Here is a 15,840-nt window from a genome sequence, read left to right on the forward strand (position 1 = left end):
GGTTCTACTCTGATGAGGCAGCTAGCACCTCTAGCCTAAGGAGCTCGTCTTCCTGCACTGTATCGGACAATGTTTCTGGGCTATTCATAAAGTTGCCCAGTAATATATCAGACAGTGTTTCTCTGCCATTCATAAGGTTTTCTCTGGCCAATTCTTTGAGAAGTGGATGGCCTCTTCCTTCTTCCTAGTTTATTTTGCTCTGTAAGCTGCATTGAAACCTGTGCACCATGTGCAACCCTGCTGGCATTTGAAACACCAGTGGCACAGCCTCAAAAACCTCTTTGCCCTCCCCTGGCTTTCCCTCCTTTCTGCCTTTGGGTGGGGCCTGTCTCCCTCCCCTTACCTGGATATAGCTGTTTTGTCATCCCCAGCTTTCCCTCCTTCCTGCCTTTTGGCTGGGGCCTGTCTCTCTCTCCTTTCCTGGATCCTGCCACCTTACTTACTGGTAGTAAGTATGCTAAATAAGAGTTGGTAACTTTATCAATCTGCTAGCCTCTAAAGAATTACAGTCATGTGGAAACAGGACATGTAAGCAATTAAGCCTCATACATCCCCCTCCTGGTCCACAATAAACTTCCAAGCATTTGGCATATATAAAATTAATTCAGTTCTCCAAGATGGCACCTTAGAGCCATTTCAAGGTGAGCTGGGCTTGGAAAGCTGGATAGAAACCTTGGTAGCTGACACACAGAGAAGGATACTTGTGCAGGAGAGATGAGAGGAACCAAGTGGGAAGATGTATGACCTTTCCCACACGGACAGACAGGCACAGCAGTGACAATCAGCATGACCAGCCATGTTGGACATCAGAAGTGAAGGCTTGTCTGAGAGATCAGGCTGATGGTGTGAGGCCTAACATTAAGACCAATATCATGTGCTGTGTAGGCATCTAGGGGGATCCAGGAGGGTCTTGAGTAGCTAACTGCAAGGTCCCCTCTCACTCTTCCCCTGAAGATAAGGCCCCTCTTTATCACAAGGACCAGACACATTGCTTGCTTATCCACAGTAGCAGGTTTCAGTCCCTGCCAGGCAGTGGAATTGCCCCAGTAAGCCAGCCACATCTCCTGCAGGAAACCAGGGCCATATCTACTTCTTGTTACTACAAAGCCTGCCTCCCACAGCCCTAGATATGCTTGCCTACTCTGCTCCCAAGTGCAACCCCATGTGGCCTGAGTGGAATGCATCCTGCAGAAACAATTTTGAGTACTAGAAGAGTATTCCTAACACAGACATTATTATGACTAAATCATGATTTTCTAAGAAAACCTGTACTCCTATTGTTTTGGTTACTTCATGCTGCTCTAAGAGAATAGACCACAAATGGGATGGTTTTAATAAACAGGAGTTTATTCTCTGACAGTTTGGGAGGCTAGAAGTCCAAGTTCAAAGTGCCAGCTTTAGGGGCTGGGGGAAAGCCCCTTGACCTTTGGCTTCAGCTGTCTCTTGCCCCAGGCCTACTGAAGCTGGAGGCTTTCTTCACTCAGGCAGCTGCTGGCTGCTGAGGCTGACAAACCCAAGGTCAGCAAATAAAATGGCACCGCCACAACATTACCAAACCACATGGCAGGCCATTGATTCAAATCTATTAAGAGTACCAAGATTGGCAGACAACATGGCAGTCTATTGAACAATGACTTGGCTACATATAGGATTCAAGCATGCCAAAAAGCTACAGACCATTCCCCAAGCTTCTTCTTGCATACTGAAAGCAGACCACATCTCTTGCATACTGAAAGCAGACCACATCCCTAGAGCAGCTACAGCTGTTCTCAGCGGATCCCACCATGGAGCTGATGACCAGTCCTACCATGGAGAATAGCTCCATCCAGCTGCCCAGCCACTCAAAACCAGGCCCAGCCAAGTTGACACACAACCTTAACAACCACACCTATCTAAAGGAATCTTACATTCCTCTCAGAGGGGACAACTAAATCTGTTTTGTGATAAATTACTCCAGGGACAAAGATTGCTCATGACTATTAGAGTGAGTTCTGCAGCCTCCCTGTGGGGTTTCCTGGGGCACTTTCCTCAGCTGGGTGCTCTTGAATTTCACCATGTACATCTTAATTTTTCCTAAAGCCTCTCTCAGCCCCCAGAGCATGGCGATGAGAACTTTAGCATGTGATTTCCTGCCTCTCATTTTATTTATCTCTGTTCCTTGGGCCGAAGGGGAGGACTATTCTTTTCTTTTTTAGTAACATTTTATTGTGTTTTTAGTGTGGGTCTACAAAGTTGAGGTGCTCATTCAACAATTTCTACACAAATTGTTCAGTGACATTGGCTTCACTCTTCACAGTGAGTGAACAGTCTCAGTGTTTCTGTTCGAGTTGTTCCATTTTCACTCATCTAGTTTCCCTGCCCCTCACATTCTCATTTTTATTTTAAAGTATTTCTTGACTGGTCTCATTTTTTAAAGGGTGATATTATGGGTGATAGTCATTTTTTTGTGAATTAATCTGTTATTTAGCTTCAAGGTGACCTCAGGGTTAATTTCAGTTCAAGATTTGAAGAGGATCTCAGGACAATAGTCTCAGGGACTTCTCCAGTAAGGAGGACTCACCAGTCCAATAAGTCTGGTTTAGTTTTCTTCTTTTTCTTTTAGAAATGTGAGGTTCTGTTCTACATTTTTCTCCCGTACTATCTGAGTCCATCTGTTGTGGCCTTGATCAGAACAGTCGGTATTGGTAGCCGGGCACCATCTAGTTCTTCTGGTCTCAGAGTAGATGAGGCTGTGAGTCATGTTGACTGATTGTCCAGTAGCTTTTTCTATGGATCTTTGGCCTCTTTCTTTCTCTTTTGCTCTGAGTGAGTGGAGATCAATTGTTCTTAGATGGCTACTCTCTAGCTTCTAAGACTCAAGATACTCCTCAGGGTGGGCCTGTCGTCTGCTCCATCACCCATTTGTCAACATTACAGCAACCCAAGTGCTGAAGACCTATGGATGAAAGAACATGACACTGGGGCCATATGACAGGATGCACACACTTTCCATCTTTACTTCCTTATATAACATTATATCCTCCTCTAAAATACCACATATCCTTTTTCTTCAAGAAAACAAGCCCATAGTTTATTTTTAACAATAAAAAGTTTGAAGGGAGAGAAAGAAACTTACAGATAAAGGAGCAAATGTCCAGAGTTATTTCAAAATTAAAATACTCATTCCATCCATGTTCAATGTGAAGAAACTTTTAAGGTATAAACCAGAGTAAAATACCACCACATCCTGCCTTCTATCCTGGGTTGATTCTGCTTGGACGCCCTGAACTGAATATCAAGACGTTCTATTCGAGGCAAGCCTCCCCACACAAGAGTGGACGGAGATAATAAAGGCAACTTGAAGCCAGGAGCATTTTTTTCCTCCTCTGTCTGCAAATGAGTCTTGGGCTGCTCTCAGCACAAACATCATAAAATAGAGCTGCAGGGCACAGACTCTTAGGAGGAGGTCTAGGAAAGTACATGGTATGGAATGAAATATTCTCAGGGACACACTGCAGAGCCTATCATTAAGAGCATAACCTCGGAGTCACAACCCCCATTATGAACCCCGCTCTCAGTGCTGCAGGAGAGGGGTCCAGACTCACGTGGACTGCTGTGTTCTGAGCAAGCATGTGCAAGTAGACCAGCACACCGCCCCGGATTCAGGACACGGGCTGGTGTGCTAGGGCAGGAGGCACTGGAGCTGTATCTGAGGAGCCAGTCCTTCCGCCAGATGTGAAAGCCTGGCAAAGAACAAAGAAAGGGTCTTCTCCTTTGTTCGGTAGGATTCATACACTTGAAGCAGTGCCCCAAGCTGTCCCAGGGCCTGCACCCTCAGAGGCCTGGAAGTGTGACAGGGTGTGACTTGTCCCAGACCTGTACCATGAAGAGGACATGCTTGGGGTCAGTGCACCGCAGCAGGGCAGGAGTCCCTGAAGGAATGCTGTTCCTAATTTGTGCCTGACAGATGCCAGTTCCTCTGAGCTTACAGTGTGGCTATGTGGGGTCGAGACAGATGGGCACAGAAATTAAAAGGCTGGTGAACCTCTACAGCACTGGGAACCATGTACCCCACCCTTTCACCTCTAGAAGAGGGGTGGGAATACCTGTGGCCCGATGCCCACAGCCTGGTGGGCTGGTCTGGGGAGGCCCCATCACCCAATACCTGACCTAACACCAATTCAAACGCTGAGGACCTATGGGTGAAGGAACAGCAGATGTGCCACCAGGAGCATACGGGAAGGAAGCCAGAGCTTTCTCCAGGAGGAAATGGGTCTGTGCTGCAGACACATAGCCTGCCCTCAAACAACTTGCTAGTTCTCAAACGCCCATCACTGGAGGACACTGGGCAGGGAGAGCCCGTCTCCTGTGAGCTGTCAGCCCCAGTGCCTACTGAGGGTCCCAGAGGTGCAGCGCCGTTGCCTCAGACATCCACAACATGGATTATGTTGTGGGAAACCTTACATTGCTAAACTGCCCCGAGACGAAGTACAAGGTCTAAAGATGTGTAGCTCCCCAGGAAAACTGAAGACATTTTCAAGGTTTATTACCACTAAAGTTTAGGTCTATTTGGTTCATCTGAGTTAGATCAAAGAATAAATGTTACTCAATTTTCAAGAAATGGATTACTGCAGAGCACAGAACAAGATGAAATCCTGCCCGATTAGCAAAACTACAGGAGACGATAAGCCAGATAGTAGTTATAACGGATCTACAACAATTATAAGTAAAATACTAAGAAAATCGATTGTATAGTATATTAAAATAATCACCTTCAATATCTTAATGTAAGGAATGTGAGACTGATTGTATGACCAAAGAGATCTTGTCTCTATATCAAAAAGAATATCTGTATCAGAAAACATTGAAAAAGGATGTTTGACAAAATTCTGCATCATTTCTACAACAAGCCTGTGTGTAGGGGTTACCATAATTGTCGCATACAATGCCCCCACGTAAATAACAAGCATGTAACACAGGCAGTGCCCATAGGAAACTAACGTGCGGGGGGGTTGGGCAGTTCACAAAAACACAGAACATGTGCATGATTTCTGTAAACACAACACTCTTTTCATAACCAAAAATGAACTAATCATTAACTCCATTTTTATAACCAAATAATTGACTGGTGGCATAGTGCCTAAAGCATTTGACTGCTAACCAGAAGGCTGGAGGTTCAAACCCACCAACCACTCCTTGGAAGACTAGGCAATCTACTTCCGTAGAGATACCATGTCTGAAACCCAAGGAGGGGTCATTATGAGTTGGATTCAACTCGACGACAGTGAGTGTATGAGTGAGATTAGAAAGTGGAAACTATGCTTTAAACTTCACAAGAGTAGATCACTATCATTATCCCATGACTGAGTTATTGGGCTTCATTTTCCTTCTTTCTTTACACTATGGGGATCACACCACGGACAGCACAGCATTTTGTTTTTCTGAGTGTATCCACACCGTTCCACCTCCTGAAACGATCCTCATAACAATCCCTTTACAAGCTGTGCAATGCTTCCCTGACACTGTTAAAAAAAAAAAACAAACAACTCACTGCTGTCAAGGGGAATCCAACTCATAGCGACCCCTCCTTGGGTTTCTGAGAGTGTATCTCTATGGAAGTAGATTGCCCAAGCTTCCTCCTGAGGAGTGGTTGGTGGGTTTGAACTTCCAGCCTTCTGGTCAGCAGTCATATGCCTTAGGCACTACGCCACCAATACACATGTTAGTATTTCTAATTTCCTGCCAAGGAGCTCCCGGAGGTCGGTTGTTGGCTCAGAGATCACCCGCTGCCCCAGAATCCAGCCTCACTCCAGAGCCTAAGTCTCCCAGGCTCTCCTCTGAGAGCCCTATTTACGCCACAGCCTCCAGGGGTTACGGCAAAGAGTGCCATCATTGAAGACTGCTCCAAACACCCTGCAATGGATACGCCTGCCAAGCTGCTAACCCGGGAAAGGCTGGTGTGGGAACCCACCCAGCAGCTCTGCAGGGGACAACATCTGACAGTCTGCTTCTGCAGAGATTGTTAGGTGCCGTCCAGTCGGCTCCGACTCACTCACAGCAACCCCGTGTACAACAGAACAAAACCCTGCCTGGTCCGTGCCAGCCTCATGATCCTTGCTGTTCCTGAGCCCAGCGTTGCAGCTGCTGTGTCAATCCACCTCCTTGAGGGCCTTCCCCTTTTTCTTTGAGCCTCCACTTTAGCAAGCATGATATCCTTCTCCAGGGAATGGTCCCTTCTGACAACATGACCCAAGTGGGTGACATAAAATCTGGCCATTCTCGCTTCCAAGGACCATTCCGGCTGCACCTCTTCCAGGACAGATTTGTTGGCTCTTTTAGCAGTGCGTGGTACCGTCAGCATTCTTTGCCAACACAACTCAAAAGCATCAACTGTTCTTCGGTCTTCCTTGTTCACTGTCCAGCTCTCACATGTGAATGACGTGATTGAAAATACCATGGCTTGGGTCAAGCCCACCTTGGTCTTCAAAGAGACGTCTTTGCTCCTCAGCATTTTAAAGAGGGCCGCAAAGATGAAAGCCCAGGAAACCCTGTGGGGCAGTTCTGCCCTGTTCCACGGGTCGCTATGAGTTGAATTGACTCAACGGCCCCCAACAACATCAGTGATGCTGTGTTCGAGTTCATTGCTGTGGGCCTGGCATTTTCCACGCACGTTCTAGGTATTGTCTTCACAGAGAGAAAGCATCATGAGCAAGTCCCAGCAGATGGATTATAGCATTTATCCCAACACCCATTTGTCCATCCAATGTCCTTCAGAGGTTGTAGGTGGACAGGGAGAGGTAGAGAGGTGGCTTTATGAATTTTAAAACATAGTGGGAAGATAGGGAGCTCTGGTGGCATAGTGCCTAAGGCACTTGACTGCTAACCAGAAGGCTGGCGGTTCAAATCCACCAGCCACTCCTCGGAAGGAAGGTTGGGCAATCTACTTCCTTAGTGATACTGCCTCCGAAACCCAAGGAGGGGTCGCTACGAGTCAGGTCCGACGCAATGGCACACAACAACAACACAGTGGGAAGATACAGTGAAAACCGTGAGAGCCAGAACTCAACCTGGTTTTTCCAGGTCTCGTGGGTTTTCAGCCTTTGACAGGGTGCAGTCTCATTTGTCCATCGCTCAATTTAAAAAGATTTGCATTTTCCTTCTCTGACAGGTCTCAGCCTTCCACACGGGTTCTGGGTCTCAGGGGTTCTAGGTCTGGGCTGCTACTCCACACCTTTGACTGAATGACTGGTTGACCTGCTTTGTCTCTTTCATGTGTGAGGTCCTTTAGCTGGCGGCCTCTAGGTGCAAGGAAACTCTAGCAACAGCCAGGACCTGTATCTCTGCCTTGAGCAGACCCTGGACCTCGGCTACACTCTTTACTTTGCTATTATTACTATTTCTTTCACTAGCCCTTGACCTGACCCTGCGGATGGGGCAGTCACCAATCACTTCCAGTGAGGAAGCGCTTCGGTCTTTTCCCTCCCTGCACCCTGTCCTAAGGAAGGCGCCTGACCCGGAACAGGCTGTGACCGTAGGAACAGGATGAAGGGATGTGGTCTGCCAGGCTGAGTAGCAGGCAGTTTTACATCAGAGATGGAGCCAAAGGGGCTCCTCAGGGCCCCCTTCCCCTGCCCAGGCCCCTGGGCTGACCAGGTGATAGCATCCCAACAAAGTGCTTGAGCACATTTCATCAGTCAGAGCCGGCATGCACCAGTCAGGCTTAGGATCAGAGCTGGCATTCATTGGCCAGGGTTGGGATGGGAGCTGGTATTCGTCAGCCAGAGTTAGGATGGAGCTGGTATTTAAAGGGTAGAGTTAGGATCACAGCTGCTCTTCGTCAGTCAGGATTACGTCCAGGTATTGACTTTTCTGATTTAGCTGTACCCTCACAAATCCCCTTTGAGTGAAAGGTTATTACCAGCAGCTCTGTGTCACGGACGAGGCTAACAGGACAACTTATCTGGTCTAAGGTTGCATGGTAGGCCAGCAAACCAACCAGGTGTGTCTGGTGTTCAAACTCATGTTCTTAACTACAATCTCAAACTGCTTCTTGTAACCAGTTCCTGCACTTTTTTTAAATTAAAAAAGAGGTAAATAAGTCAAATATAAGCAAAAGCCATTTTCAATATTCCCTAATTATAATTTAAAAACCTTGAATACCCATTCAGACCAGAACTCTCCCTACAACACATGGCTGCCAGTCGCAAAACAAGCTAGTTTTTCAGGACTGACCTCTCCTCTTCCTGAAGTTTCCTTTGAGCGGCTGTCGCAGGAGGTCCGATTCCAGACAAGAGCAGCAGGGGGCAGTCTTGACATACGATACCAGACAATATCCTCCTGGCTATGGCCACATGCTTCCCACATCTTCCATATTTGTGTATGGACCACACAGGAAACACAGCATCCATACACATAATTGGAAAATGCAGCATGTTCATTTAATTTGCACAAACAATCTCTGTCCCTCTTTAGATGCAGAGACAGACACTGATAGACACATATGTCTATCTATGCTTACATAGACAGACCTTTGTCCACGTATGGATATACATGGTGGATAGAGATGCAAACATAGGTAGGTAGGTAGATAACAGACAGATACATGGATGGAGGGAGAGATGATGGAGGGATAGACAGATGAATCTAGGCATATCTGATATACACATGTCTCTGGTAGCGTAATGCCTAAGGCACTTGACTGCTAACCAGAAGGCTGGTGGTTCAAACCCACCAGCCACTCCTCGGGAGGAAGATGGGGCAATCTACCTCCGTAATGATACTGCCTCAGAAGCCCAAGGAGGGGTTGCTATGAGTCAGGTCTGACTGGACAGCACATAACAACAACAACAACATACACATGTAGACAGACAGATGGATAGTAGACAGATAGACAATAGATAGAAACAACAGTAAGAGATGGGATACTGGGAAATTTAGGAGAATGTTTTAAGATTTCTTTTAATATGGTAACAGCATTTTAAATTAAGAATATTTGACTTGCATTGCATGGTTAATTTTTCCCTATTTTGTTTCCTGCCCTCTAATGAAACACACATTAACGCAGAAAGACTATGAAGTGACAGTCCCATGGAGGACTCTGCGATACTGCTTGATGATTGCCTAGGCTACAGAGACGACCCCACTAACCCAGTCAACAAGATCCCGGGGCAGGCCACCAAGGCTGAAAATGAGACGACCACTCCAGGCCTCTGTAGCTGTCACTTTGGGGCAGAGGAGAGACACCCACACCTTCCAGAGCAGATGCCTCCCTCGGGTGAACGACATCCCATCAGAAGCCCGGAGCAGTGCCTTCAGCCACAGAAGGGACCAGTCATGTGCTGCATTGGAGGATGGCCAGGGAAAGAGGTGCGGCTGTGGGCTACGGACAGAACACCCATCAGCCTGAAAGGCTGAGTGAGGATCTGACGCTGGCCACAGTGTGAGGGAAGAATTTATTCACGCCCCCGTTTGTGGGGAGCACCGCCTAACGGCTGCTCCTTCTACCTCAAGTCAGGTAACAGGAAACAGTGCAGGGCAGGGAGAGCCGTGGCGGTCAAAACTCAACCCACGCTCATGCACGCCGCACGACATACAGTGGCACGTGCACACTTCGTGCCCACACAGGCACACTCATGCACACTCACACACTCTCACTTGTCCACTCTCACACACTCACACAACACATACTCACATGCACAACACTTCACACTCACAGATACACACTTATGACACACACACTCAAGATTACACACTCACATATTCACACAACATACATTCCATGCTCACAGATGCACACTTCAGCACTCTCTCACAGCCATACGTGCACACTCTCATACACTTACACAACATACACACACATGCACATGCTTCATGCTCACAGATGTGCACCCATGCACTCACAGTCATGCTTGAACACTCTCACGCACTCACAACACACATGCACACACATCACACTCAGTGTGCACACTTCTGCACACTCACACACAGCAACACTTGCACACTCTTGCATGCACACACTCACGGGCACACTTTCTCTCATATGTGCATACACACACAGAGAAGCTGAACCACAACATTTTGAGACACAGCTGAGGCTGAAATTAGGAAAATACATTCCGTCTTCAGCCACACTTCCTCCCTTCACTGCCGTCAGTTGGCAAGTCTCACAAGCGTTTGACCCTGAAGAACTACTTTGTGAAGCTGCTTATGCATCCCACAACAGCCTTTAACAATTTTGTAAATGAGTCTTCTAAATTTTGCTGGCATTTTGTTCAAATCAGTTGGAAACCTATAGTTGAGTATTCAACAAATGGTTTACCAAAATATTTCTCAGTGGGAACTGGAACACAAAGAAATATATCCCCACTAAAGAGCTCTGGTAGTGTAGTGCCCAAGGCACTTGACTGCTAGCCAGAAGGAAGGTTGGGCAATCCTACTTCTGTAGTGATACTGCCTCAGAAGCCCAAGGAGGGGTCGCTATGAGTCAGGGCTGACTCGACGGCAAATAACAACAACCACCACCAAAAAAAAAAAAATTCACTGCCATCGATTCCAGTTTTGAAATTTAATAAAACATTCAAAATCATGTATCTTACTACAAAAACAAACAAACAAACAAACTCATTGCCATCGAGTCAAACCCAACTCATAGGGTTCCAACCCCTCCTTGGGTTTCCAAGGCAATATCACTACGGAAGTAGATTGCCCAACCTTCCTTCCGAGGAGTAGCTGGTGGGTTTGAACTGCCAGCCTTCTGGTTAGCAGTCAAGTGCCTTGGCCTCTAGGCCACCAGAGCTCCCAGGAACCCCAAATCTTAAGGTGTAGAAATACCAATTTAAAAGAAGAAGAAGACATTAAAAAAGAATCCAGGGGGATTTCTCCTCTTGGAAAAGGAGTAGACCTGGTTTGTCTTGTTCTCTCTCTAAGAACAATATGAAACAATCCTAAGGAGACTGGGAAGACAGACTGGCTGGGACCCTGGGACCCAAGGAATGGCACAGACGTGAGCTCCCTTGGTTTTCCCAGGTTTAGGGAAGAAGTCGACAACATAAAACCACCTACAGATGCTGAGAAAGAAAGCCCCAGAGGCAGCCTTCTCTGTCGAGCCAAAGGACCAGAAAAGGGCTTACCAAAACAGAAAACGTTAGACAGTAGCCCGTCCGCGCAACACACTGCCCCCCACCCCAAGCAGCAGAGACTGAATGGGAACGTGGAGTAATGAGGGAGCAACTCCTTCCCCGGCCAGAGTCAACCACGGCAGAGGGTGGGACTAAGACAAGAGTCTGCTAAGGTCATGCCCAACGTGACCGCAGCAATCAACACAGAAAGGTCCATGCTTCGTGATACCCCACCAACAATCTAGGAATACAGGGAACTACCTCAGCTGATGACGGACATCTACGATAACCCACAGCTGAGGCCATGCATGACAGTGAAAGGCTGAATCCTTTCCGCCCGAGACCAGAAACGGTAAAGCTGACCACTGTGATCCCTCGCAGGCAGCATATTTCCGGAGGTTCCGGAACATGCAACGGGGCCACAAGAGGGCGCAGAACGCAGATGGGAAAGGGGCCTCAAAGAGCCCCCACTGCAGATGCCATGATTCCTACCGAGAACCTCAAGGATTCGAGAAATAGGTCCGATCAGCAAAGTTGTGGGACACCAGAGAACAGCTGTTCGAACTGCGAGAATGAATGCACTGAAACATAATTACAGGAAGACGCATCCGTTTTAAAGCTCCAGCCTTTGACTTGGCAAGTTTCAGTGTTTTCAGTTTAGTTGTTGTCAGTTGGTTCCGACCCAAGGCACCCTGCTGCGTGTGGAGTCCCTGGTCTGCAGGCAGCTGGTGGGCTCGGCCGCTGTGTGAAAGCTCGCAAGGCCCAGCGTGGCCAGAGGCGCCTCGGGAAAGAAAGGCCTGACAGTGGGCCTCCCAGAAACGCAGCCACTGAAAGTCCCGGGGAGCAGCGCTCCGCTCCGACTCCCCTGGGGTCGCCAGGAGTGAAAGTGAAAACTCCTGACGTACTTCAGGATCTCCTGCCACTGATCTAACAGAACACATGAGATGTCGTTATTTCCTGTAAACAGGAAGGTACCTTCATTTCAAGCAGCCATGAATACACGTAAAAATAGGTAATTATGTGAAACACGCAAAGAAATTCCAAGGTATCACTGGAGATATTTTAAAGACGTTGGTGGCTTTTCATGGGCACGGACAGGGTGTGAAAGGGGCTTAAGCCTGAAAGAAAAATCATGAGGATGAAATAAAACAAGCGGGGGTCTTTGAGTGCACCAATGCTGACACTCCATGAGCCAGGGAGAGTGGTCCAGTCGATTCTGTGCTCCCAAGTCTAGCAGAAGACACAAACACAGGCAGCTCCCGGCCCACAAACGAGACCCGTCCCTAAGCGTGTCTTGAAGCGGGCTGTGGAGGTGAGTCAGAGCAGGGGTGTCCGGTATTAGCCTCAGTTTAGCGCATGAAGAGCCGTGAAGACTTTTCGGTGATTTAAAAGCTCCACGTGCAGCAAGTGAAAGTGATGGTGATGACATTTGTTGCAAGTAGGGGTTGGTTCAGTCCTTCCAAGGTGAGGCCACATTTACATCATGTGAAAGGGCAAGTAGGGGCTGTCTGTAACCACGGGACTGCCTGTGCAGCGGCTCACTCGTCTCTGAAGCCCAGAAAAAGAAATGTCTAGAAAAGCATTTTGAAAATCCTCATGTTGACAAAACGATTTCCACCTCTGGTCCCCACAAGCAGTGTGTCACTAGGTGGCGCAGAGCAGGCGTCCTGTCTTGTGGTACCATTCCATTTCATTTTGTGCATTCGCCAAAATGCCTAAACATGTCATCTGACACCTTCCAAGTGGTCTTCACGTTTCCCCATTGTGAATGTTTCACCAACTTCACTTCATTTCCCTGCCTCTCATCCTGCAGTAACACACGTAGCACTAGGAACAGACACACGTCAGGCTGCAAAAGATGGGCTCACATCCTATTACCTCTTACGGGATAGTGTAATTGCCCCCTGACTCCCTCCTCTCCTTCCGGAAGCCTCCACTCCTACTTACCCAGCACTTATCTGAACATGGCTTTCCCTTAGCTAAAAGTTGTTGATGCCTCGTGTCTGTGTAATAGATACCAGGTCTGCTGTCCCGGCTTGGATTTTAAAACATATTGCACAGGTATTATCTGGTTTCAAAGCCACAGACTCTCTGGGAGTGAGTGAGGATCAGTATATACACACGTCAGGCGATGACAGCAAGGAGACAACTGTCACCACCAGCCAATAGCACATCCAGTCCTGAAACCAGCTGTTTTGCGTTGTGGGCCACACTCTTCCCAGACACCCCACCTCCTTACAAGTCCTTAGACAGGATAGAGGGAGCACTTGGCCTGCCCCTGACTGGCCCCCTGGCCTTATGCCACCATCCTCCACTTTGAAACGACTGAACCAATCCCTACTTACAACAAATCTATTATCACAATCACCATCACTTGATGCATGTGCAGCTTTTAAATCACTGAAAAGGCTTCAGGACTTTTCTGGCACTAAAAATTGCCACTGCCATGGAGTTGATTCTGACTCACAGCGCCCCTAGAGGACAGAGTGGAACTGACCCAAAGGGTTTCCGAGGCTGTCAATCTTCATGGAAGCAAAGCCCAAACCACACCCACTGCCATGGAGTCGATTTTGACCCACAGCGCCCCTAGAGGACAGAGTGGAACTGCGCCACAGAGTTTCCCAGACTGTCAATCCTCATGGAAACAAGGCCCAAACCACACCCACTGCGGTGGAGTCCATTCTGACTCACAGCGTGGTGGAGGACAGAGTGGAACTGCCCGCAGGGTCTCCAAGGCTATAATCATTAGGAGAGGGCTTTGCTCCATGGAGCTCGTGGGTGTGCATACTCCTGACTTTGCAGTTACTGGGTGCTCAACCATTGTGCCAGGAGTTCTCCTCACAGGGTTCACACTCCATCAAGATTAATAATGCAGATGTAATAATAACAGCTAAAGTCAGAGGACGCTTGTTTCCGAGCAGCCTCCGTTTCTCCTCAGTTACAGATACCAGGAGTGCAGACATGTTTGGAAACGCAAAAGACTTCACAGCTGTGGAAAGCAATTTTCCTAGGCAGAGGTGATGGTAACAGGAGCAGTGACAGGAGAGAAAGCAGACACTCTCTGTTCCTCAGGCCTGTCGTCCCTGCCCTGACACGGTGACTCCGTCTGTCTTATTTACAAAGACAAGGCATGTCTGCACTCCTGGTGCTGGCTGATGGTCTGTCTTTTTCAGCTGCATCATACCTGGGGGTGATTTCCTTTTTTGATACTATTAGCATTTATTATTGAAATGCCTCTTAAAACATACACACAAATCTTGTTTGCTTCACCAATGTGTCCTGCCGTGTGGTCTGTACTGCGGCACACGGTGTAGACCACGTCTCTCTTAAAGGCCGTAGGGCTGTGCTCGGGTTGGGTTGGCCCATTTCTCTGCTGTCCATCAAGCTGTCCTGAGGGTTTTTACCAAGAAAGCCTGGCCCATGCTGGGCCGAGGAGTGCCTGGTGCGATCACACTCCTGAGTCGTCTCTGGGACCTAGTCAGCAACTCCATGGACGAGGGCATCATTACGCCTGTATGAAAGCGCGTCCAAGCCGCCTGGTGGCAGGAACCAACCAAAACCACAGTAGGAAGGTCCAGGAAAAGCCAGGTTTCCCCCAGTATCAGTTCCTCCTTCTGCAGATGCAGCGGGCTCTCTTCCTCCTCTCCCCTCCACCCTGCCGAGGACATTCAGAACATTCATGTGCACTGGACTGCTAAGCAGAAGGCTGGCGGTTCAAACCCACCAGCCACTCCTCAGAAGGAAGACTGCCAATCTACTTCCATAGTGATACTGCTTTGGAAACCCAAGGAGGGGTCACTATGAGTCGAAACAACTTGACGGCAGTGAGTTTGTTTTTGTTTGTTTGTTTAGATGCTGCTGTGCAGTTACACTGGCTGCTTCAAATGGTTCACGTTTAATATAAAAAGAATTTGAATTGAGGGCCAAATGACAGCAACTCAGAGATGCCCTCTAACAACTCAGGGGACGTTATCAAATGCAGAGAGATCACGCCTCCCCACAGTGGAGGCAGAGCTCAGCCACACGTGCCGGCTTCACCCACACGCCCATTCACCCATCTGTCCCTCATGGCGACCTCGAGGAAGAAACAAATGGCTGCTTATGGAATTCCTAACTGTGCGTTCTCCCCTACTGGTCACTCAGTGTAACACAATAGGAGGTATAGGGCCAAGATCAAAACCCCTAATCTTCTTTACAGTTGACATCACTGATACAATCATGGTTGCTGGGGAAGGATGCCAGCAGGTGCACACTGTGCACAGTGATACCCTCTGGGACTGAACCTGTGGCAGCCTAGGATGAGATACACGCCCGGGCTCTGAGCTCAGAAAGACGCGCCTCAAATTGCAACCACATGGCTCATCAGCTGGGGCCCTGGTGTGGCAGCCATGTGTCTCGTGAAGTGGTGCCTGGGATGGCAGCCGTGTGTCTCACGAGCTGGGGGCCCTGGGATGGCAGCCGTGTGTCTCGTTACCTAAGTGCCCTGGGGCATGGCAGCCACGTGTCTCATGAGCTGGATGCGCTGGGATGACAACCATGTGTCTCATGACCTAAGTGCCCTGGGGCACAGCAGCCGTGTGTCTTGTGACCTAGGTACCCGGGATGGTAGCCTGTGTGTCATGAGCTGGGGGCCCTGGGATGGCAGCCACGTGTCTCATGAGCTGGGTGCTCTGGGATGTGTGTTAGGAGATGGGTGCCTTGACATGGCACGTAGCTATTGTAGGAGCTTGGTTAGGAGCTCTGG

The sequence above is a fragment of the Orycteropus afer genome, unplaced genomic scaffold (assembly GCF_000298275.1).
Source record: "Orycteropus afer afer isolate SDZICR_OR568_19922 unplaced genomic scaffold, OryAfe1.0 scaffold00385, whole genome shotgun sequence".
Taxonomy (NCBI): domain Eukaryota; kingdom Metazoa; phylum Chordata; class Mammalia; order Tubulidentata; family Orycteropodidae; genus Orycteropus; species Orycteropus afer.